This window comes from Mus pahari, chromosome 4 (assembly GCF_900095145.1).
Source record: "Mus pahari chromosome 4, PAHARI_EIJ_v1.1, whole genome shotgun sequence".
Classification (NCBI taxonomy): Eukaryota; Metazoa; Chordata; class Mammalia; order Rodentia; family Muridae; genus Mus; species Mus pahari.
Window position 1 is genome coordinate 98,816,897 of NC_034593.1, and position 24,921 is coordinate 98,841,817.

The following is a 24,921-nucleotide window of genomic DNA, read 5'->3' on the forward strand; positions in this document are numbered from 1 at the left end:
GCTTCCTGCTTATTACATTATCTCCAGAATCTAGAGCCATACTTGGGAGTTAGAAAAACATTAAATAGGTGTTTTTGAATAGGAAGTTTTCAAACGGGAGAGTTAATGGGACTTGGCGATTGCTCTCATGTAAAAGAGGGAGGATCAACTTATGGATATTATATATATATATATATATATATATATATTTATATGTATATATTTATATGTATATCACATATATATATCCATATATATTGTTATTGTGAGAAAAAATATATGTATCACCAGGGTAAAAAACAGTGTTTATACCTAGATAGGGAATCTAGGAAGGGACTTATTTTGGGATAACACTCTAAATAAGGCTCTGATCATATGATTCTGAGCAGAGTGGTCACATGGCAGCTTTTGTTCACTCATGTTGGTGTTCTTAGAGAATGATTTTTTTTCTCATTTGTATATTACATGGTGTGTATGCATATTTGCATGTGTGTTAGTGCACACATGTAAATATGCATACATTTAGTGTGGGAAATATTAAAAAATGATCAGTGCACATGTGTGTGTTGTGGGAAATATTAAAAAACGATCCAGCATGTTCCCACCCTGTGCCTCTGCCCTGGTGACCTGGCTGGCCATGTACTGGTGGGCCGTGGCCGGCCTGTTTTTATCTCATGGAAACTGACTCAGAACTCCACAGTCTCTCCACCCAGCTCGCTAGGTTCCCATTGGCGGTTGCTACCATGCCAACCCCATGCTTCAAATCCCCCACAGCCTTTGTGGTGCACCCCAGGCAAACCCACACTTTGCAGCTGTACCTTTCTCTCTTGAACCCAGATGAGCCGCTGTGTGAAAGAAAACTGCAACACAAACTCAGTTCAGAAACAATGGTAACTCAATCTCTAGGCGCAACAACTAAAACCTAATCTTGTCAGCCTTATTAAAACCTGATTCCTCCAGTGGTGAATCCTTGCAGATCTGCCACGCTACCAGGAAACTCTAGCAGCTACATCTTACTGCTGTCCCCATTCCAAAAAAAGAACCTGACTCTCTCCTCTCCCTCTCTTTCTCAATCCAACTCAGAAGTCCCGCCTACTCGCCCAGTGATTGGCTCCTTTATTCATTAGGTGATTGGTTCACAAGAACAGCACCAGGCCCATCTACAACATGTGTGTTTGCATGGAGTGCATGTACATAAAGTTGATCCTGGATGGTCTTCCTTGATCTCTTTCTACTTTGTTCAATGAGGCAGGGCATGCTGCTGAATGCAAGGCTCACCAGTTTCTGCAGTCTAGCCAGCCAGCTTGCCCTGGAGATCCCCTGCTTTAGGCTCTTCAGTCCTGGGATTACAGAAGACTATCCTGACTTCCCAGCTTTTCTGTAGGTTCTGCAGATCAGAACTCTGGTTCTCACTCGCAGGGCAAGCATGCTGTTCTCTGAACCACTCTCCTAGACTATCACGAGTTCTTAAAGTCACAGGTTGGACCCCGAGTCAGATAACTTTGCAGAAGAATACTGTTACTATGAGAAGACAACCGGTTATATCTTGAATGTATTAGATTTGAGAGGACTATGACGTATTAAATTCACCTCATACCTCCGGATAATGGTCTGGAATGAAGACTTAGCTTTGGAAACTGCTTAAAAACAATACTTGAAGCTATAAGAGGATTCACAACAGTTTAAATGCAACCAAGGGAACAGACTGGGGCCTTAGAGCCTGGCACAATTTAAGTCTGGTGGCAGGGGAAGTGTCCGCAGGGGACACTGAAAAAACAGTGGCCAGTGGCATGAAAGACAAGCTGTGGGGGGTGTGGCTGAGAGAGGAAATGACTTCAAGAAAGTCACACTAGGAAGTATGACAATAGTCAAAGGTTAGAGATATCCCCAGGCAAGGTAAGGCCGGTGACACACCGGTGAGGAAGTAGAATTCTGTGGGTTGCAGAAAAGACAGGAGATGGCAAAATGATGCCAGGAATTAAAGTGTGTATAAAGGTGTGGCTGTGAAAGAAAGAGATGGAGGGAAGTTTGGGGGGAGTACAAGCTGCAGAGGAAGGGTGGAAAGGGATTGTGGGGAGGGCATCTAAAGAAAGACATCCTGAGTGGTAATAAAGGTTGAATGTGGACTTGAAAGTGGCTTGAATGGTGAGGGGACCACTCACCGGCTAAGCTAAGGAAGAAGTGGAAGCCAGTAGGCAGAAACAGTCTGTGGAGGCATTCCGTGTCTGTCAAGTAGCAATGAACATGAAGATAAACCCAGCGCTCATTGTGAAGGATGAAAAGGAGAGATTGTCTGAAGTTGAACATCTTAAGGGAATCTGAAATCATTCATTCATTCAACATTGAATAGCAGCTGTCTAGTGGGCCATGACCAGGGGAGACATCTACTGACCCAGAATTCTCAGTTGCTTGTCTCTTTGCTGTAAACGAATTCCAGACAAGAAGTAGCTTAGGGGAAGAAAGACTTATTTTAGCTCACAATTTCATGGAGGGGGAGTCACAGTGGCTGGGGCTCTGGCTGTGTTGGTAGGAACTGTTAGTATAATTTTGGCATTTCTTGGAAGCACAGGCTGTCAGGAAGTGGGCTGGCTATAAATTTCACAACCTTCCAGTGACCTACTTCCTTTATGGAGGAGCCATCTCTGAAGAGTCCATTAGTTCTCTGAACAACATCACCACCAGCGCTTAAACACAACAGATTGTGGGGACTAGTTTACATTTAAGCCATGGTAGCTTGAGAGAGAAAATGTGTTTGATGGATAGGCATACCCTCCGGATGAATCTGTATTTGCATCTTTGTTTTCACTCTTGATGACACATGAGGATTTTTGTTGTTTGTTTTCTTAAAGTGCCATGCTAGTCTTAGCCAGCCTGACTCTATCTGAGCCTAGGTGGATAGCACATGGCCAGTCATGGTTGTCAAAGTTCCTCAGGGATCCCTACTATGCAGTCAAGTGGGTAAAGTGCAAATGAGCATGGAGTTGTTGGCATAGGGGGATTGCTTTGCTGATGCTGACAAGAGAGATGGATGCTGTTTTGGTAGGTATTAATGGCACCTGCTCTTGGCGTCAGGGACCTCATAAGGCAGAACAATGCTTAAGAAGGCTACAAGATCTAGAGCAGTGGGTCTTAATCTTCCCAATGCTATGACCATTTAATACAGCATAAAATTATTTCACTAATACTTTGTAACTGTAATTTTGTACTGTCAAGGATTATAATGTAAACATCCGATGTATAGGGTATCTTATAAGCAATCCCTAAATGGGTCAAGACCCACAGGTTGGGAACCACTGGTCTACAGCGTTCCAACTGTTTGCAGTTGAAACTCTTAGCTGGAAGGCAAGAAGTAAGGCAGGGCATGGGAGGGAGCATCCTAGCATTGTCTGAAGCTGGGCACCTACATAGGAGGGCAATGCACAGGACAGCAGGCAGCCTGCTATGATTTTCCACTGAGTGGTTACCATAACTTTCTGTGACTTCAGTATGCCTTGAGGAACTGGACGTGTCTTGAGTGGGAAACAGGAACGTGGTTGAGTTTAGGAAAACATGATATGTTAGGAATGAAGAAAGGAACTAGATAGGACCTGGAAGATGAAAAAGTTTTGGGTGACCGTGATACTTGTCATGAAGTAGCTGAAAGACTATCAGGTAAAATAGCTTCAAGGTTTACTTTGCTTAGTTCCAACGTACAGACCAAAGGTTTGCTATTTAAGAGATGTCGTCTCCCCTGTAGGAAGAAACCTTTGAAGATCCATGTCTACCAAGCATTTGAAGTACGACATTTGTACTGTTAGAGATGATCAAAGGACTGAATAGAAAGATTCTTACATGCTCTTATAAAATTATATTTGCAATTTATATAATAGTATGATTATATTTAAGATTCTCTAGTTAAAATTTCTAGAAAATTCTTTGATGCAACCATTAGGATAATTAAATAAAATTAAACTAAAGATTCCCTTCATGTGCATTAATTATTTCTGGCAAAATGAACTCTTAGATTTTTTTTAAATCTAGTATTATATAGGGAAATATAGATAGTAATATTGAAGTATTCAAGCTGGCATATTATAAGTAAATATTGAAGTGAGTACTTGCTTCTTTCAATGTGTATATTTATAGCTTAGCACATTGATAAAAATGTTTATGGGCCCTGACATTTTTGGAATAATCTATTAAGCAATACTCCCTGTGTCTTATAGAAGTGGGTCAGTATTTTTACCAGAGGATGAATTTAGGCATGAAGAAATCTTTGGACTTGAAGAAGGTCATAGCTGAAGTCATTACTGTAGCCAAGAATAGCCAGCTGTCAAAAGTAGACAAGTATGCATTTGCTCCTAGCCACCGCAACCCAGAGCCAGGTATGAAAAACCATGCCTTTCTTCCCAGCAGTTGTGATGTAGGGGTGGGAGGATCATAAGTTCAAGACTTTTCTCGGCTACATAGTGAGTTCAAAACCATCCTGGGATACAGGAGGTTCTGCTTGGAATACCAAACCAAACCAAACAAACAAAATCAACAACATAGAGGTGACTATAGAAGGTTTCAAGAAGGATAATCACTAGATCATTGCATGGAGTTAAGTGGGAAAATGCTGAAAATCCCCTCCTCCCAGAGCCGCAAAGAGTGCATGAGAGTAACTGAGAGAGTTTGGGTGCCAATAATACTGATCTTGAATTGGGAGAAAGTAGAGAAAAGGCACTTCATGGCACATATAGGTACTTAAAAATGCACAACATATCCAGCCCATGGTTGTGATGGTGGTAATGATGGTGGTGATTGTCTATTCTAAACTTTCTGAGCAAATAAAAAAGCAACAAAAGGGGAACAGAGCTACAGGTCACCCTGGTGAGGACTTGGGTGCCACTGCTGTTGCTGGTGCAGAGAGCAGAGGAGGCGATCAATCCCTACTCTATGAAAGTGATAATGTGTTTTGAAGCTCCTAAGAACAATAGGAATTGATGTCTCCAGGAAGTATTAGTGGCACACACCTCAAGACATCTAAAGTTTGAGAAATAGAAAATTTCTTCTTAGAATAAAGAGTAGATATAGCAATGATATCAGGGGCCATTGAGGAAAAGTGGATTTTTTTTTTTTTAGTGTAGGGTTATTTATTTGTTTTGTACATAAGCCTAATCTAAACTGAGTCTCCTGTACTTTATAAATGGACTCACACCTTCATTTTTTCCCCACAAAATCAAAATGTCTTGAATTATGAAAATGAAAGTAACATATCAAATATCTTTGCCTGGGAAGATCCTGGGATGTCATGAGATGACCATGAGGACCCATGCAGTCCCTTAAGCTATAGAAGCCAACACATCTCTAAGTTGCTGTTGCAACCTGTGAGCACCTCCCTCCATGTGTAGGGATGCTTCTTTCAATAAATTATTCTTTTTATTCATGTGCATGTTGATGGGTAGTTAGATGATAGAAATCTCAAGCTGAAGAATTAGGTAATGGTGAAAGCATTTCCCCTACTGTCCAATGTAGGCTTAGATTCTATAAAGCCTACTTTATTTATGGTTCTTTAATGCTTCAACCTCCCTTCTAGCCCACTGACCAAAGGTAGGGGAGAAAGATGCTTAATAGAAAAAAGGAGGCTGCGAACCTGTTTAGAAGTAATTCTGTCCAGAAGATTTTGAGAACTGCTTTTTCCATGTCTTTGAAGAATTGTGTTGGGATTTTGATGGGGATTGCATTGAGTCTGAAAATTATCTTTGGTGGGATGGCCATTTTTACTAAATTAATTCTGCCAATCCATGAGCATGGGAGATTTCTCCATTTTCTGAGATCTTTGATTTCTTCCTTGAGAGACTTAAAGTTATTGTCATTACAGATCTTCCACTTGTTTGGTTAGAGTTACTCCAAGATATTTTATATTATTTGTGGCTATTGTGAAGGGAGTTGTTTTTCCAATTTCTTCCTAAGCCTGTTTATCATTTGTATAACGGAAAGCTACTGATTTATTTGAGTTAATTTCATATCCGGCCACTTTGCTGAAGTTGCTTGTCAGCTGGAGAAGTTCTCTGGTAGAATTTTTGGAGTCACTTATGTATGCTATCACATCATCTGCAAATAGTGATATCTTTATTTCTTCTTTACCAATTTGTAACCCCTTGATCTCTTTTTGTTGTCTTATTGTTCTAGCTGGCATTTTGAGTACCATATTGAATATATATGGGGAAAGTGGGCATCCTTATCTTGTTCCCAATTTTAGTGGGATTGCTTCAAGTATCTCTCCATTTAATTTGATGTTGGCTGTTGGTTTGCCATAAATTGCTTTTATTATGTTTAGGTATGGGCCTTGAATTCCTGATCTCTCCAATACTTTTAACATGAAGTGGTGTTATATTTTGTCAAATGCTTTTTCTGTATCTAAGGAGATGATCATATGACTTTTTTCTTTGAGTTTGTTTATGTAGTGGATTATATCAATTTTGTATATTGAATCAACCTTGCATCCCTGGGATGAATCCTGCTTGATTGTGGTAAATGATAGTTTTGATGTGTTCTTGGATTCAGTTTGCAAGAATTTTGTTGAGTATTTTTGCATCAATATTCATAAGCCAGATTGGTTTTAAGTTCTCATTTTTGGCTGGGTCCTTGTGTGGTTTAGGTACCAGAGTAATTGTGACTTCATAAAATGAATTAGGTAGTGTTCCTTCTCTTCCTATTTTATGGAATAGTTTGAAGAATATTGGTAGCAGGTCTTCTTTGAAGGTCTGGTAAAATTCTGCACTAAATCTATCTGGCCCTGGGCTTTTTTTGGCTGAGAGGTTTTTAAATGACTTCTATTTCCTTATGTGATATGGGCCTGTTTAGATAGTTTACCTGCTCTTGATTTAACTTTGGTATGTGGTATCTGTCTAGAAAAACCACCCGTTTTATCTAGAATTTCCAGATTTGTTGAGTATAGCCTTTTTTAGTAGGATCTGATAAGTTTTTGAATTTCCTCTGTTTCTGTTGTTATGTCTCCCTTTTCATTTCTGATTTTGTTAATTTGGATACTGTTTCTGGGTCCTTTAGTTAGTTTGGCTAGTGGTTTATCTATCTTGTTGACTCTCCTAAAGAACCAGCTTTGGCTTTGTTAACTCTGTATTGTTCTCTTTGTTTCTATTTGGTTGATTTCAGTCCTGAGTTTGACTATTTCCTGCTATCTACTCTTCTTGGTTATGGTTGCTTCTTTTTGTTCTAGAGCTCTCAGGTGTGTTTAAGTTGCTAGGGTAAGATCTCTCCAGTTTCTTTATTCATTAGCATACAGAGAAATTTCCTAAACAGAACTCCAATGTCTCATGCTCTAAGATCAAGAATTGATAAATGGGACCTCATGAAACTGGAAAGCTTCTGTAAGGCAAAGAACACAGTCAATAAGACAAATAGGCAACCTACAGATTGGGAAAAAATNTTCACTAACCCCACATCCAATAGAGGGCTAATATCCAGAATATATAAAGAACTCAAGAAGCTAACCTCCAAAACTGCAAACAACACAATCAAAAAATGGGGTATAAAACTAAGCTGAGAACTCACAAAAGAGGAATCTCAAATGGCTGAGAAGCAACTAAAGAAATGTTCAAAGTCCTTAGTGATCAGAGAAATGCAAATTAAAATGACCCTGAGATTCCACCTTACACCAATCAGAATAGCTAAAGTCAAAACCACAGGTGACAACACATGTTGGTGAGGATGTGGAGAAAAAGGAACACTCCTCCAATGCTGGTGGGATTGCAAACTGGTACAATAACTCTGCAAGTCAATCTGGAGGTTCCTCAGAAAATTGGAAATTCATCTACCTGAAGATCCAGCAACACCACTCTTGGGACTATACTCAAAATATGCCAGCCTGGGCTACATAGTGATACCTGTTTCACAAAGCCCAAAAATCATTAAAAACTTAAGGAGTTAAAAAGTCAACTGTAACTAGGTATATTGAAATTTAAACAATGTTCAACTGATTCTACATCCTTGCTATCATGAAGAGAGCATCATCAAGTGTGGACATGCAATTGTCTCTGTAGTAGGATTCAGAGATCTTTGGGTTTATGTTGAATAGTATAACTGGATCTATTTTTACTTTTAAAGAAACCTCCATTCTGGTTTCCATCGTGTCTGCATTAGTTTGCATTCCCACCAACAATAAGCAATATCCTCACAGAATTTTGTCATCTTGTTTCTTGAACCTAGCCATTTTGGTTTGAGTATGTGACAAGAAAGCATTTAACTTCCTTTCTTCTAGCTTTTGAGATGTATGTTACACAATGTCTATATTTGTAACCTTTTTGTATAATAGCTTTCTAGAGCTCCCTATTCCTGTCCACCTGAAGCCCAGTACCCATTGACAATGTTCCTCCAAACAAATTAATGAGTATAACAGGCATTCACTGAAAATTATTTTGTAATATCCAGGGTATAGACTAATGGAATCCTAGAAGGGGGTTTTACATGGCTATCAGCTTCTTCTAAATAAATAAATAAATCTTTGGTGTGTTTCCAATAAGCAGATATCTGTTTTTCTAATAGTTCTTGTGGCCATGTTGTCATTAGTGATTCTTTTCTTCAAAACATTTACTGGAATGTTGACATCCATAATATTGATGCTATATTGAAGGATTACACAGGTTTAGAGAAAATACGATTTTGTTCCACATCTAAGGAGGAAGGACAGACAAGAACTCTTAACAATTATGAATCCCATGTTCTCCCAGAGTTTAGGGGGAGCCCTGAAGCAGGGAACTAGTGTTGCTTGGGCCTGGGAGCTGCAGAGGTCCAGAGACTGCCAAGGAAATGACTTGTGAAGAGGTCTGAAAGTGTGAGTAGGTTTTCAGGCTGCAGAGAGACAGGGATGGTGAAGTACTCAACAGGACTGCTCAGCTGCAGCTCTACTTCCAGCCCTGGCAGCCCATACTGCTCCCCCATCTCTCCTGCTTCCTAAGACAAAGCACTGTATCTAGCATTGATACCCAAGGTAAGACTGATCCATGCTCCAGCCAGCAGCCTTCTGATCACTGGGCAGCATGAGGGAAATATAACATTTCTACCCTATGTCTGGTGATGTGTGCTCCAAACAAGCCCTCCAGGCAGTCATAGGAACATTAAGTTACAGCTTGCATCCTTATTTTCTCACCCACCATTAATTTTGAAGATTAATTATTGTGCTCTATATTTAGCTAATGCACATGAGGAGTTTAAATTGACAAGTTTATCTTCTTATACTACCACCTTTCTCCCCTTTCAATATAATTATAATTAACATTTGATAAACATTTGATTAAACTAGATTTAGTGGTTTTAATGTTATGCCTATATTATTATCACTAACCAAGCAATGTGCTTTTTATTTCTCCTGGAGTTAATGATTGCCTTGTTGTTTGTTTTTTTACATATTGGTGCTTATCCCTAATTCTTCCTTGTCTTTCCAAGAGCTCCTTTGCATCAAAATCCCCTCAGGACAGGCAGGGTTGTACCCACATGTGTTCAGTGCATCTTATCCTCCTTCCCATGATCCTCTCTTCTACCCCAACTGGCTACTCTGTGAGTGTATCCGGCACAGCAGGGCTTCTTTCTGTCATCATTTTGGGAAATTATTTTTTTTTCCTCTTGTGTTTTGAAATCTCAATTTTTAGGATCTCATGATCTCCTTTTCTTTTATTTAATCCTTCATTTTTTTTTGTGGAAGCTATTCCCAGTAATTTCTGGAAATGAATGCATGTATATCTGTCCACATCTAGTGCCTTTGATGATCTCCTCCTGTGTGAGAGAGGCTGGAAGGCTAGGGATGTAGTTCCCAGGATCCTTTGCCAGCAGTGTACTTATTTGGAGTAGGACAAGGAAAGGCACTCCGAGGGGATTTAGGAGGAAGTGAAATGGGGATTCATCTTCTTCCATTGGAAGTGGTGAGAAGCTGACATGAACTTCTCCAGCTCTCTCACGTTACCTACACACCACATAGACTTCTCCAGTTCTCTCACGTTACCTACGCACCACATGGACTTCTCCTTCTCTCTCACATTACCTACGCACCACAAGCAGCTGAAGCTTTATGGCCACCTCTATGGTTTCCTGATTTCCCGTTAAGACCTTTCTAGCCATTTTAACTATTTCTCACCAGTGCATGAAGTCTTTTCCTGCTGGGAAAGATCACCTTGACTAGCTACTAATGTGACTAACCCTTACCAAGAGTGCTTAACAAAGTCTTAGAAACAGAATGAAGGCTCAGCTGTTGGAGAGGAGAAGAGCCAAGGCAGGGATGATTTCTGGAGTGTTAGCAGTTCGGGGCAAAACAGCTACAGAATTGTTACTTAACCGAGAGGAACTGTTTGAGAGATTGAGAGACTGCTTTAACATCTAGCTACTGTTGTGGTGAAGGCTACAGGGACAGAGGGTGGGATGGATATTTCTGAGTGACTTAGAAAGATTGGAGAAAGGAACCATGACTTCAGAGTCCGAACATGTTTGTCTAAAAGGACAATCAGAAAACCACAGTTTCCCAACTATTTCCAAAATATTATCTTTTGGAGTAACAGAACTCTAAATACCTCTAAGTACCAAATGTAACTAAATATGTGACCAAAATAATGGATCTTGCACACTGGAGAACTGTAAAGCAGGTAGAATTTACTATACTGTCAGTGAAAGTCAAGCTGTTATCTAAGAAACACTGTTATAAACTGAGTGTCCTCCTTAGGCTCGTATTTGGAATTCCCAGTCCTCAATGTGAATTTATGTGAAGACACAACCATTAAAGGTAATTAAATTGAAGGTCATTCATTTGATTTAAATTGTTTCTAACCAGGTTATTAAGGTTAAACAATGCCATAAAGGTGGGATCTTGTTCTAATAGATCTTGTGGTGGAAGAGAGAAAGATACCAGGGCTGCCATACAGAGGAACCATGTGGAGGCATAAGAGAGCCATCCATTTGTAAGCCAAGGAGTGGGACCTCAGAAGGAAGCAATGACATTGTAATTTGATTTCTAGATCCCAGAACTGTAATTATGAAGGTAAATCTCTTGTTTTAGCCTCCTAGATCATAGTGATTTACAGCAGTCCTAGAAAACGATACACTCCTTTTCTCTCTTATCAAAGTTTCAGAGGATATTAAGTATCCTTATTCCAAGACCTCCAAATCAAAAATGCTCCAAGATACCCCCCCCAAAAAAAATTTTTAGCACAGAAATGAGCCCTAGTGGAATATTTCACAAGTGATCCCACATGATAGGCTATGTCAAAATTAAGTTGCACTAGAAATACATGAAATTATGTTTGGGCTAGTTGTATAAGGTGCCCACAGAACACAAACGAATGTTGTGTTCAGACTTTGCATAATCCAATTAGTTCATTATGCATTTGCAAATATTCCCAAATCCCAAATCCCAAATCCCAGGCACTCTGGATTCAAGTGTTTGGGATATGGGCTACTCAACCTGGGATATGGGCTACTTAACCGCATCAACCTTTATTCCACGTGTACTCACACCAGACAGGGCTCTGGTGTTGCACTGGAAAGGGTCAGCAGCTGCAGATCCTGCTACATAAATGAGCTCTTCAGTGTAAACATGGCTGATGGATTTCAGAGTGACAGAGGGGAGGTGACAGCAGTCGCTGACAAAGTGACACTAATTAGTGGTAATCAGAAGAGCCTGACAGCAGATATTCTTTATGATAATGAATAGATCATTAACACCCTCAAGTCATTTATATAACAAATAAATAGGAATCCTCTACATCTGTGAGCAGAGACTTAATCATAGATGGGTTTTACACCATTCCATTTCCAGACTTGAACCTATGACTATGTCTTTCCTTATATCCCCAAATGTCACTGTGGTCCACTAGTCAGGAGACAAGGTAATAGTTTTCCTGATACTCCATTTTTGTTCCCTGTACTATCTTCAAGATAGAAGGATCTTTGTTATGCCACATTAACTGCTTCTTTGGTCATTGTAGCTGATGATAAGTGGGTGGATCAGGAGTGCAATATATCACCCTGGGAAGAAGCCTCAAGATGTTACATCCTTGATGGTTCTTTTCCCTCATGGAAGCAGCAGCCTGAATCCTGGAGCTCAGGCAGCTCAGGCTGCTGCTGTACTCAGGTTGTGACAGACAAGCAATGTGAACAGGAAGCAGTCTTTGTTGTAGTAAGAAGCTGATATTTGGAGTTGATAATGCTGTATAAGATAGACCATCTTGGTTCACAGACACTAGATACCTTCAGAGCCCCATCATGGCGAGCTTACTGAAGCCACAGATCCATTCCTAGAATCTAATAGAGTGTCTGAAGAAATCTACTGAGCAATCAACCAAGCATTCAGTTGGACCCGTGGTTTATTCTTTATTGTGGTAGGTAAGACAATTTTATGAGCCAGAAACAATACCAAACACCAAGGGAATAGCAAAGATTAATGCTACCATTAAAGACCTGAAGGATACACAGCCAGAATTTCTTTCTTTTTTTAAAATTTATCTTGTCCTTTTGCTCTGTGCAGGAGACAGATGGAGTTGGGATGACTTGGGTCATCATAAACTTCACAAGCTCCTGTCTCTAATTGAATCTGTCATTGTTACTGTTTTCTCTTTGCTGTATTCAATCAACCCAGCCAGTCACACATGTTATGAGTCTGGAAAAGGGATTTTTATCTTCCATGCTGAATACCAAAGCCCAGCAAAACAGTTTGATCTTACCTGACAGTGTCTCCAGTGTCTTACCACACTGTCCTAATTACTGGCGGTGCCCTACCCAGTGGTGCTTCTGCTATCTGCTACTCTTAAGTTTGGTTCTTAAGGAAGAATGGCCATGCCTCAGGCTTAGGGAGGATTTCCCTTGTTCTAGTATCATCATCACCATCATCATCATCATCATCATCATCATCATCATCATCATCATCATCACCATCATCACCTCATCATCATCACCATCATCACTATCATCACCATCATCATCATCATCATCATCACCATCATTATCACCACCACCACCACCACCACCATCATCACCATCATCACCACCATCATCATCATCATCATCATTATCATCATCATCACCATCACCACCATCATCATCATCATCACTTTGTTCATTTATTATTATTTAGAGTGGTATAGGAGATCGGAGACAGAGTAGAATGAAAGGGAACTGAGAAACATATAAACAGGGAAGAAAGGGGGAAAGAGGTGGCAAAGACAGGAGGAGTCAGAGGAGGGGAGAAAGGAGGAGGGAATTGGTGACCTGAAGGCAGAGAGCACAGATGGTGATGGGAAAGAGTCCATCGTGGGCCCAGGGGAATGTACTCCCAACCTTACCAGAAGGTTTTCAATGAGCAAGCACTATTTTGAAGCTATAGAGTAGCGCCCAAGTATTTACTGGGACTATATTTCTGGACGCTTATTGTATTTAGTGGGATCGAGGGGAGACATTGTCAAGTATGTGCTGGTCCACTTTCTTGAACTAGTTTTGAGCCCAAACATTAGTCTGACTCAGGAGTAAAGTACGAGGCCCTGGGTTCTGTGCTCCATCCCTAGTTCAGAAAACAAAAACCAGAACAACAAAACACCTCCAAAACAACCCAACCAACGAAACAAACATGCGCCAGGAAACCCGAAAACCTCTCCTCTGGCTCTTCCCTCCTCAGTGTCGTGTGAACCCCCTCGTCCCAAGCTCCATGTTTCATCCTTTATGATGGTATCTGTTTCTGTCACCTACTGAGATGGCACTAACTTGTCCCATGTGACAATGCATCCACCTTCTGAGAAGTAATCAAGATAACAGAAACACCACTGAGTTGAGCATTAGTTGCCCTTAGAATCTGTGGAGTAACTTTGAAATTTTTGATTTTCTGATATAATTTTTACAGAATTCAGAAAAACATGGGCCATTTGTACTCTCCCAAGCCTCTACTTTTGGTATTGATTCTTGATTTTATGCATCTCCTTCTCTTCTCTCCTCCCTCCTTCCCTTCCTCCTCTCCTCTCTCCTTCCCTCCTTTCCTTCTTCACCAGAAACTTTTAAGTCTTAGGTAATGTAGGGCTTTTGTGAAATATCACTGATTTTTTTCAAATGCTTCTCCACATATCTTGCCATAAATAGGATACCTAGAATTTCATACTTTAAAAACCGCTGAAACCTTCAGTTCTGAAGTTTTCTTCAGAATATCTGGCCATATTTAACTTTTCTCTGAAATAACTAAGTCCACACTTGTGTGATCAACACTTTGCAGGTTTCTTTCTTCTGCTGCGGACTCCAAGGGACACAGTCACTTCCTGTGACATCCGATCACCAACCACATTCTTACTTTTCAGAGTCAGGCCCAGGACATTAGTCCCTTTGTGGTTTCCTGTACCTCTGAAAGATGACATCACCAGCAGGAAGGGGAAGAATGGGCCGGACACTTTGTCTTTAGCAGAAGGAAGTGTGTAATGGCTGCTGATGTTAATGGAGTGATCCAACTCTCCCATGCGTTTTTTAGCATCTGTCAGGAAGATAGTGGCTGTCACCCAGTTCTGTGCTCCGTGAAGCACACGCATGGTGCTGCCATTTCCTTTGCATTCTTAGCACCTTTAATCCAACTCAACAAGTTTACTTTGTGCAGGTTCTTGGGATTATGCAAACACAGGTAGAGCCTTACCAGTGTATGCTGGAATCTTACCATTCCTCTCTCTTCCTTCTTGCACTTTGTTGTGTGTTAATGAGACACATCCTTTCAGTCCTGGATCGTAAGTGTCATCTTTCCGAGAATCACCCTACATTCACTACACTTTGTCACATTGTTTGGTTTGTGTACTTTAGTGTGCTTGGGAACCATTAAAATATGAACCATTAGATTGAAAGATGTATGCTTGTATTATTTAAGCAAATAATGCTAGTGGCTATAATCAGACATACCACCAAATCCCAGTTATTTAATACTATTTATTTATATTATAATATAGTATTATAAATATATACTATTATTTAACTAAGGAGAAGGTTAATTCTTGCCCCCACAAAGCCCATCAAAGGAGTTTGTACTCAGCTGACGGCTTTCTGCACAGTTTTTGGAGATGTCATGTCTGTCTTGTGCTTTTGCCCTCTGGTATATTCTTAGATTTTTTTTTTCTATTCAGCTTTTTCAATAGGAACAACAGAGAGAGAGTGGAGAAGATCATGAAGGTTTGAATGGACCAGACATAGGCTGGACTATGTTATATTTGCCCTTATTCCATTGGCCAAAACTCAGTCACATGGTGCTATTATAGAGAAGGAGGCTGAAGTACAAAGTAGCTATGGACCTAGGAGGAAGGAGAGGGAGCAGTGACAAGTGGCCAGCTCGTCTCTGATGTGATGACTTAGCAACTGTAGTTACAGAAAACACAGAACTTGTTCAGAGTTCTCTGGTAGCCTTTTGTATCTCCTCTCCATTCGTGACCTGTGGTGAGAGCTGAAGGGGGCTGCAACTCTGTAGGTGGAACAACAATATGAACTAACCAGTACCCCCAGAGCTTGTGTCTCTAGCTGCATATGTAGCAGAAGATGGCCTAGTCGGCCATCAATGAGAAGAGAGACCCCTTGGTCTTGCAAACTTTATATGCCCCAGCACAGGGGAATGCCAGTGCCAAGAAGTGGGAGTAGGTGGGTAGGGGAGCGTGGTAGAGGGAGGGTATAGGGAACTTTCGGGATAGCATTTGAAATGTAAATAAAGAAAGTATCTAATAAAAAAATTAAATAAATAATCACTTAAAAAAAAAAAGACTGTACCTTTCTGATAATATTTCCGCAGACATACTTGGTGAGGTTGTGAAGTACAGACAGAATACAAGAATACCTCAGAATACTGTATTGTGGTTGTCTGTGTCTCCTCATTGCCTCTGTCTTGTTGATCCAGTATCATACCAGAGCCAACAGCTGAAGTGGTGGCATTTGGCCTGGGATCTAAACTTTGGGGTCCACAATGGCACAGTCTGCTTCCCCAGTCCCAATCCCAGGAGAGGGAAGTGATACTAGTGAAGAGCGCTAGCTCCTTCAGACTCCGACTGTGGACAACTTCCTGGAGGCAGAGCAAGTCCTGCGAAGGCCCTTTGCACAGGCAGAGTCTTTGTTCAATAGAGTCCTTGCTGCCTCTCTGACTTGTTCCCATCCAGGCCCACCCCTAACTGTCATACCTTAGCATCTCATTATTTGGTTGTTGGGGAAAGCTGACTTTAAGGAAAACATTTGGTTGGTTAATCTTTGTTACATGACTAACTATTCTAAACCTTAGTGACTGAAGCAGCAACACTATTATATTCAACAGAATTCCACCTTGGTTGCCCAGATTTTGAATCCCGGCTTGGCTGAAACAGATGCGAGGCCCACGGCACCAGTTCTTGCCAAGTCTCTGCCACCACCGCCCTGAGAGGCAGTGTGAGACAAAGGACAACATGCATTATTTCTGAAACAGGATGTCCCTGAGGAAAACCACCAGGAAAAATATTTTCTTAGTAGAGTCATGGGAGGGGAAAGGAAAACAGGACAGGTATAGACACTCACACATGCATGCAGAGAGGTGGAGGGGAGCAACCCTTTAAAATGTCTTAACTGCAGGTCAAATTGTCTAATGCAGAGTCCTCTTTCTTTACTTACCCACATCAGCATTTCCTGTCTTTGAGGGCAGAAGGATGGCAGAGCAGGGGAAAGGGGAGGGAAGAAGATTCTGGAACCTAGCCTAGGGTAGGGAGTGTTGGCATGGAGGGGAACAGAGAGTAGAGACCCAGTGTGGGTCAAGTCAGGTGTGAGGCAGTGTTAGGACAGAATCGGTGCGGAGACCAGTGAGCACATTCCTCTCCGCCCTCTCCAAAGTGCGTTCACACAGGAGTTTGCAACCTCATGCAGCAGCCTGCAGCCTGCTTCTGCAACTGAAACTTCCCTTGCTTCAGGTACTTATAGTCGTTTCCTGTTCTTTACCCTTGGCAGAGTCCCAGCTTTACCTGGGACATTAATTTAGATGTTGCAGCTTCCTCCAGGAGATCTATGGGACTCAGATTTGGCTTACCTCCTGGAGAGTTCAAGAAAACTCTTGCCTTTATGACAAAAGTTACACCATGTCCTCTTTGATGTTCTTCCTTCCTTCTGTTCTTTTCCCCCTTTTATCTATTTGATGTAGACGATGTTAAAGTGGAGATGAAGCAACCATCTTGCGACTATGGGTAAACCTAAGACTGAGAACCACATGCTAAAGAAGAAGTTAATAACCTGTGCCCATGAAAACAATTATACTCAGTATCTTAAACACATGCATGCATACAAAAACACACACACCTTCCCCCCACACAAACATACATATAAGCATACAGAAACATACAAACACACAGAAAAACATATATAAACACACACATATGCACACACATAAGCACATATACATACATATACTCACACACAAACACACATAAACACACACACATAAACACATTCATACACAGGCTCACACACATGCACATGCACACATGCCATATACATTCTCGTACAAACTCACATAATAGCACACACATACTCGGTCACACTCATCTACACACACATACTTGTACACATCCACTCATGCACACACCGTACATACACATGCACACACACATGCATGCACACATCCACTCACTCACATTTATACACACTCATACACACATACATACTTATAAACACAGACACACTTACACACATATGCACACACATATACAAACTTACACATATATGGATGCATGTACACACACACACACACACACACACCCCCACACCCCCCCCCCCCCCCCACACACACAGAGACACACACACGCACACACACACACACCCACCCCCCACACACACACACCCACCCACACACCCCCCTCCCACGCACAGCCATCAAAGCAGGAGGCAGACTTTGTGGGAAGAAGATGAGTTTTAACAGGAGAGGGATGGGGATAAGAGAAGATAATGAGAGGCAAAGTAATGAAAAGTCATTATATACACACAAATGTATATTATAAAATTGCCAAAGCACAAAAATTTAATTAAAACGGTATAAAAGGAGGGTCTTGGGAAATTGCTCAGTGGTTAGGAGGGCTTCCTACCTCGCAGAGGACTGGAGTTTGGCTCCCAATGCCAGGCGGCTCACAGTCTCCTGTTACCCCAGTGCCAGGCGGCTCACAGTTTCCTGTTACCCCAGTGCCAGAGGCTCTGGGGCCTTTCTGACCTCCAATGACACCTGCATTTGTGAACAAATACAATACAAAAATAATCTAAATAATGATATAATGCAAATATACAATATAATAACAAATATAATAAAGTTTTAATGGAAAAGGAACAGAAAGTACTGATGGTACTGTACAGTCATTACACTAGTCTGACCTCCATCCTTTGTGGTGTAAGAACAAAAAGCAACTTTGTGAAGCACCGAGATAGCTTAACACACAAAGGTAGTTTCTAACTGTTAGACTTTTCAGGAACCAGTCCCATAGAGTTCCCATCTGCTTAGTGAACACTGATTAGTCTCCTTCCTTCCTGATGTTACTCATCTGCTACGTATCTTTTAGTCCTGCTGTAACATATTACTCCACATTTAATGACTTAAAACAAGTCTTTGTTTTATAGCAGCAGTTCTCAACCTGTGGGTTCCGATCTTTTCAGAGGTTGAATAAACCCTTCACAGGGGTCGCATACAAGATCTTTTACATATCAGATATTTACACAGCGACTCATAATAGCAAAATTATAATTAGCAATGAAAATAACTTAATGGTTGAGGGGGATCACCGCAGCATGAGGAACTGTATTAAAGGGCTGCAGTATTAGGAAGATTGAGAGCCACTGCTTTATAGAGTTACCAGCCTAAAATAGCTCACCAGAGCTGTGCAGCCTGTGGAAGCTACAGGGAAAACCCATTTCTTTGATTTTTCTAGAGGCTTCTCACATGGGTGGCTTGTGGCCCCATACCACAACAGCTCTCTTCTGGCATTTTATCTTTCCTAACACCGCTTTCCTCTTCTAACTCTCCCTTTGAGTACCATGAACATGCTGGGATGAGCAATCCAAGTGACCCTTCAATCTAAAGAGTCTTAATCACATTTACAAAAAATATAATTTGTCATGGAAGGTGTCTTAGGGTTTTATTGCTGTGAAGAGACACCATGACTAAGGCAACTCTTATAAAGAACAATATTTCATTAAGGCTGGCTTACAGATTCAGAAGTTTAGTTCATTATCATCATGGCGGGAAGCAAGGCAGTGTTCAGTAGGCAGACATGGTGCTGAAGAGTTCTATTTCAATCTAAAAGTATCCAAGAAAAAAAGCTATCTTTCACATGGAGCAGAGCTTTAGCATATATATAAGACCTCAAAGTCCACCTTCACAGCAACACACTTCCTCCAACAAGGACACACCTACTTCAGTAAGGTCACACCTTCTAATGGTGCCACTTCCCATTGACAAAGCATTCAAACACAAGTCTAGGGGGCAAAACCCATTCAAACCAACACAGAAGTTAACATAGTTGCAGATTCTGAGCATGAAGACATGGATATCTTTGGGTTACCACTATTCCACTAATTGCATAGTCCCTAGAGTACTTATGGGCATTTAATTTAGCTTTGTAGCTTACACAATTATAATTTTTGTAGATATATTTTAAGTACTGTTTTTTTCAAGTATAAATATCCTGGATGCATTCATGTGAAGGAGATCTGGGCAGACATCAGCTGCTTCTACAATTTTATTCACAAATACTGACTATTTGGGATAAACATGAACCTGAAAGTGTTTTTGTTTACTTGACTATAATGAAGATGTATTCATGTCTCTTATTTTTCAGGTTTCTTACTCCTCAACAGGAGGTTAAAATATATAAACTCAAGAGAGTTCAGTCTATTTATTGACTTTCATCCAAGTGTTAGGAAGACCCTAACACTAGTGACACAGGTTGCCTTTGGCCACCAGCTAATGGGTACTAAATTTGTTAGTCTTCATACATTATTATTTCAAGTGAATTTCATTAATTAATGTACTTTAGACTTTATCACAAAATTTTTCAACATATAGATAGGTGGAGTTTGTTTAGTGAATGCTTACATATTGAAAACAGTGGTTCTCAACCTGGCTACTTTTGTGACCCTTTGATACAGTCCCTCATGTTGTGGTGACCCCTATACAGAAAATGATTTTCATTGTTACTTCATGACTACAACTTTGTTATTGCTACAAATTGTGATATAAGTACCTGTGTTTTCTGACAGTCTTGGGCGATCCCTGTAAAAGGGTCACCTGACCCTCTCAAAGGATTGCAACCCACAGTTTGAGAAATGTTTTCTGCCAAATTATTTCATTATTTTAATCTCTCTTTCTTCCTCTCTCTGTTTGGTGTCTCTCTCCTTTCTCCCTCTTTCCTTTCTTCCCTACTTCCCACCCCCTCTTGGGGTGTTGTGTGTGTGTGTGTGTGTGTGTGTGTGTTTGTGTGTGTGCACGTGTGTGTATATATGTGCAGATGCACATGTACCAGTCATCCTGGTATGTTGGTCCTTACCTTCTACCTTGTTGGATGTATATTTTGGTCCCCTGTGTAAGCCAGCGTCTCCAAGCTTACTTGGATTCTCCAGTCTCTGACTCCCACTTTGCAGTAGGAGCGTGGAGGTTCTAGACACACTCCAGCATCTGACTTTCTGTGAGTTCTGGGGATTGAGCATAGTACCTTATGACCATGTGTCAAGCTCATCGATTCATTGAGCCATTACCCCAGCCTTGCCAACTTACTTTTAAATAAATTACAGTTAAACAATTTTTAATCAGGGCCACAAAAGTCAGAAATTTATGTATACTTTCTGTTTCTTGAGATTCTCCAAAGGATGATTGAAGTTGAAAGCACCCAATTGTGTCATAGATTCGCCTTTCAAAACATCTAACCTAGTCACGCAGACTCCATTCTTTTACCCACCAAAACATCTGTGAGCAATTTCTCTTCTGTTTTAGACACATGATCAACTTGGACTACATTTTTAAACTAGCCATGCTGTTCTGATTCTTCTGAATTGCTTAGCTAGTTTTCTGGAGAAAAGGTCACTTCATTTCTGTTTTGTTTGGTGTTGAATCTTATTCCAACATCCCCCACCCCCCAATGCTTTCTACTGTCATAAGATCACCAGTTTGGGGCTGCTTCATTTGTATGATTTAATTTGCACTCATTCATTGACTCTGCTGTCTTTTTCTGCTAAGCTTCCCCCCACCAACATCTTCAAGAACTTTTGGCATTATTAGCATTACCCAGTGCCAGTCTTATGAGTGGAGAAAGTAGAGTTGTGTAAGTGATGAATGCCAGGAAGTTTTACTCTACTCTCCCATCTTAAATAGCAACACTTTCTCTCTCAAACATGGACATGTAAATCCACTTGGAAATGTAAATTCAGCCTGTGTCTCAGAGGGTTGCAGATGATGTCTTTTATTATATTTGGTGGTTGTTAACAGAAATTTAATCTTAACCAAAAAAAAAAAAAAAAAAAGTACACCTCTTAGGAAAATATTAGGGGGACAGAACAGAGTTGACATTCTTCCTCTTTAAAAAATTTAAAAAATTTGATATTTACACATGCTTCTAACAAAAAAGGTTATTATTTAATGGTGGTCCTTGACACCAAGCATGGCTGAAAACTCACTCAATGTTATTTGAATAAAATGGGTTGTCTTTCTGGATGTAAAAATCTTTCTATGCTTTCATCAAGTACATTATCCACCTCCATTCCCAAAGACACAAAAGTTCTTTCTAACCAACGATTACATAAAAATCCCATCAGAGGTTGCTATTTCTGTAGAAGGTGCAGGTGTGCCATATTGTCTTGAGGCATCCTTTCTCTTTTCAGCACAGTTTCTGGTTTTGCTTAGTCCAAACCAGCCTATTGATTCTTTCTAAAATATTTGTCCTCACATCTTATTCCAATGCTTTCTTTCACCCTTGGGAAAAAAAAAATCACCCCAGGATGGATCTGGAAAAGGGCCAAAGTCAATAAAAGATGCAAGGTCATTTAAGGTTTTTGTTCCCTCTAAGTCATGTTGAGTCTGGACCTATCAAAACTTCTTAAGTTCATTCCAGAACTCAAGTTCACCTTGCCAAAGTTCAAAGGTCACTTTTTGGGCAGGAAATAGAGCCATGTTACTTACTAAAAACTGAGAATTTTGTTTAGGTGTAGTCTTCCTTTCAGCTGTTGTGACTTTTGATTTTTGAGGGCTGTGGGAAATAAAAAAGAGAAGAAGGCAAGCCTGGAGTTGGGATAGAACTCTTCTTTTGATCATCTCCTGTATTGAGATGGGAGGCTGAGATAGCCTAAGGTGCATCATGGACCCTTCCATATTGGAATTGGAGAGCATCGCCATTTGGGTTTTGAATGTACCTCAATGGCCCATATGTTGTGTTTGTTCTGTGTAGTGTTGCACTATTGGTAAGTGATAGTACAGCTAGTAACAAAAGGAAGGTCACTGAGGGCATGAACCTGAGGGGATATTAAGATGTGGCTTGCTCCTTCATTTCTCTTTTGCTACTGACTTCTGTAAGGTGAGTGGCTTCCTTTGCCACTGCCTCACTATAGACCAGAGGACCCTAGGCCAAAGACTAACAGTCTATGGACAGAAACCTCAGAAACCATGAGCCCAAACAAGCCTCTCCTTTTTTGACTGGTTTAATGCACATTGCTAGTGCACTAGAAAACTCACCACACAGAGGGGTGGGACAGAAAAATTCCCCAGTGATTGGGAAGAAGGATTTGGTGGAGGAAACCAGCTTTCTTATATGGTTAATAAACCTATGTTCATGTGTTTAGAGTAAGGCCCAAACACAGATTTAATATAATTATTGCAATTTATGTGAAGAAGTGGTTTTTATGCTGATGATAATTCCAAGGCATAGCAGCCTTGGATAACAACCTAGGATCTCTTTGCCTATTGACATCTGGAGTGCATAGGGGAGTCAGACAACTTTTTTTTTTTTGCATGCAAGAGTTAATTTCTTCCATATCATTCAATAAATATTTGCAAGGAGAATTAGACATGCTAGGAGCCTGGTAGAAAGAATCTGTCATTTAAAAGTAGATGGTCTAATGGTTATTGAGGAAACTCTATTTTAAAATAAAAAGTGAAAGTTTTGTTCATCTTATTTATGACCAGGCAACTTCTTTCCTTGTCTATACATTAAAATATTTTGTCTAGAGGATTTTTGCCTTTTTCTGGCTCTGGAATTCAAGGATTCTGTTGTTTCTACCATGATTTCTGTTCCGTGGGAATGAGAACTATACATCATTCATAGCTCTGTGATAGACTCCCTACTGAGAGGCTGTTACAAGGCAGAGAAACCTGGTTTTCTAGGGGTGGTGCTTGGATTTAAAGCGCTGAGGTTGCCAGCAGCACTCAATCATATCTTCGTTATTCTTTTGGTGTGTGTTGTGTATGTGGGATTCATGTATTTTTGTGCATATACAAATGCTCACAGCCATGTATGCAAATGTGTAGGCCAGAGGGAGCCATTGGTGTTCTTAGGAAGACTACATCGCACTCGCTGAAAGCACAACCTCTCTGAACCTGGAGCTCATTGCTTTGGGCTAGATTGGCTGGCCAATAAGCTCCTGAGCTCCTGAGCTCCCTGTGTCTGTCCCCCAGCTCCAGGCTTATAGGCAAGGATGGCCAAGCCTGGCTTTTGTGTGGGGGCTGGGGATCTGAACCCAGGTCCTCATGCTTGTACAGCAGCACTCTTAGCACATCTTTTTGGCTTCTAAAATTATTATTTATTAACACAACTATTGGGAAAATTTGTCCATTTTTGCAGGGCATTGAAAGGCGCTAGTTAAAGGATATCTTTCTTCCCCTTCCCCCAAATATTCGTATATTCCCTGAACCACAAGGGCCGCTTTAGAGATGTATTCCTGTTGCTTAGCCCCTGTCATCCATATAGCCTTTAGTGAAGAGTGAATAAGAGTCTGGAAGTTGAGTTTTTCTCTAAATAATTGAATATTGAGCTAAAAAATAACTTTCCCATTAAATAATTTAGTTCCTCATTATGGACAAGGATAAGCTAATTGCACTCCAGGTCAGCTTTGTTCATATTTTTTTGGCTCTACCTTCATGGGCACAAAAAAGATTGTAGCAGTTACAAGGATGTATCTTTCAAAGTCAATGTTCAAAGCTTGAAAGGGCAATTCCTCCCATGTCTTGTGTTAGTCAGCTTCCTTCACTATGACAAATACTTGAGAGAGCCAATTCATAAAGAGAACAAAGGTTTACTTTGGCCCATAGTCATGATGCTCTCATTTGTGCTCATAAGCCCATGGTTAGGGTACTGGATGGTAATGTTGAAAAAATGTGCAGCAGAACAAGTGGCCCACCCTGTGGCTAGGATGCAAAAGACAGGAAGAGGAGAGAGTTTGAGACTTATTGTCCCCTTTCAGGGCACACCTTTAGTGACCTGAAGACACATTGGGTTCTACTTCTTAAAGATATGTTTTATATTTCCCCTTTATAGTGGAAACTTTGCCACAGAAGCCTCTGGGGGACATTAAAGATCTAGCATTGTACAGCTCATTTTGTTAGAGAGGAAGCCTTTCCTTGAAGTGCCCCCAGCAGTCCTCCTTTTGTTGGTAGTGTGTCTCTGAGCCCATTTCAGCATGAACATCTTATTAGCAAAAGTGCATAGATAACAGACAAGAGGCAGTCCATCATGCCTGCCTCCTCCTCTGCTCTGTCCCCAACTAGGCAGCTCTAACTGGATGGGAAAGAGTGGGTGGTATTTTGTCCACATGAACACGTGGAAGGTTCCTTTTTCTTCTTACTCTAGTCTACTACACTTACTCTGGGGGGCTCCTAAGATAGCCACTGGTAAAGGGGAGCTTGAGATTACAGATCATGGGACATAAAAGCAAAGGACAGAACTTCATTGAAAGGTTGACATACTGACAGGTGAAGGTCCAGGTGAGCACTGAGTGAGAGGA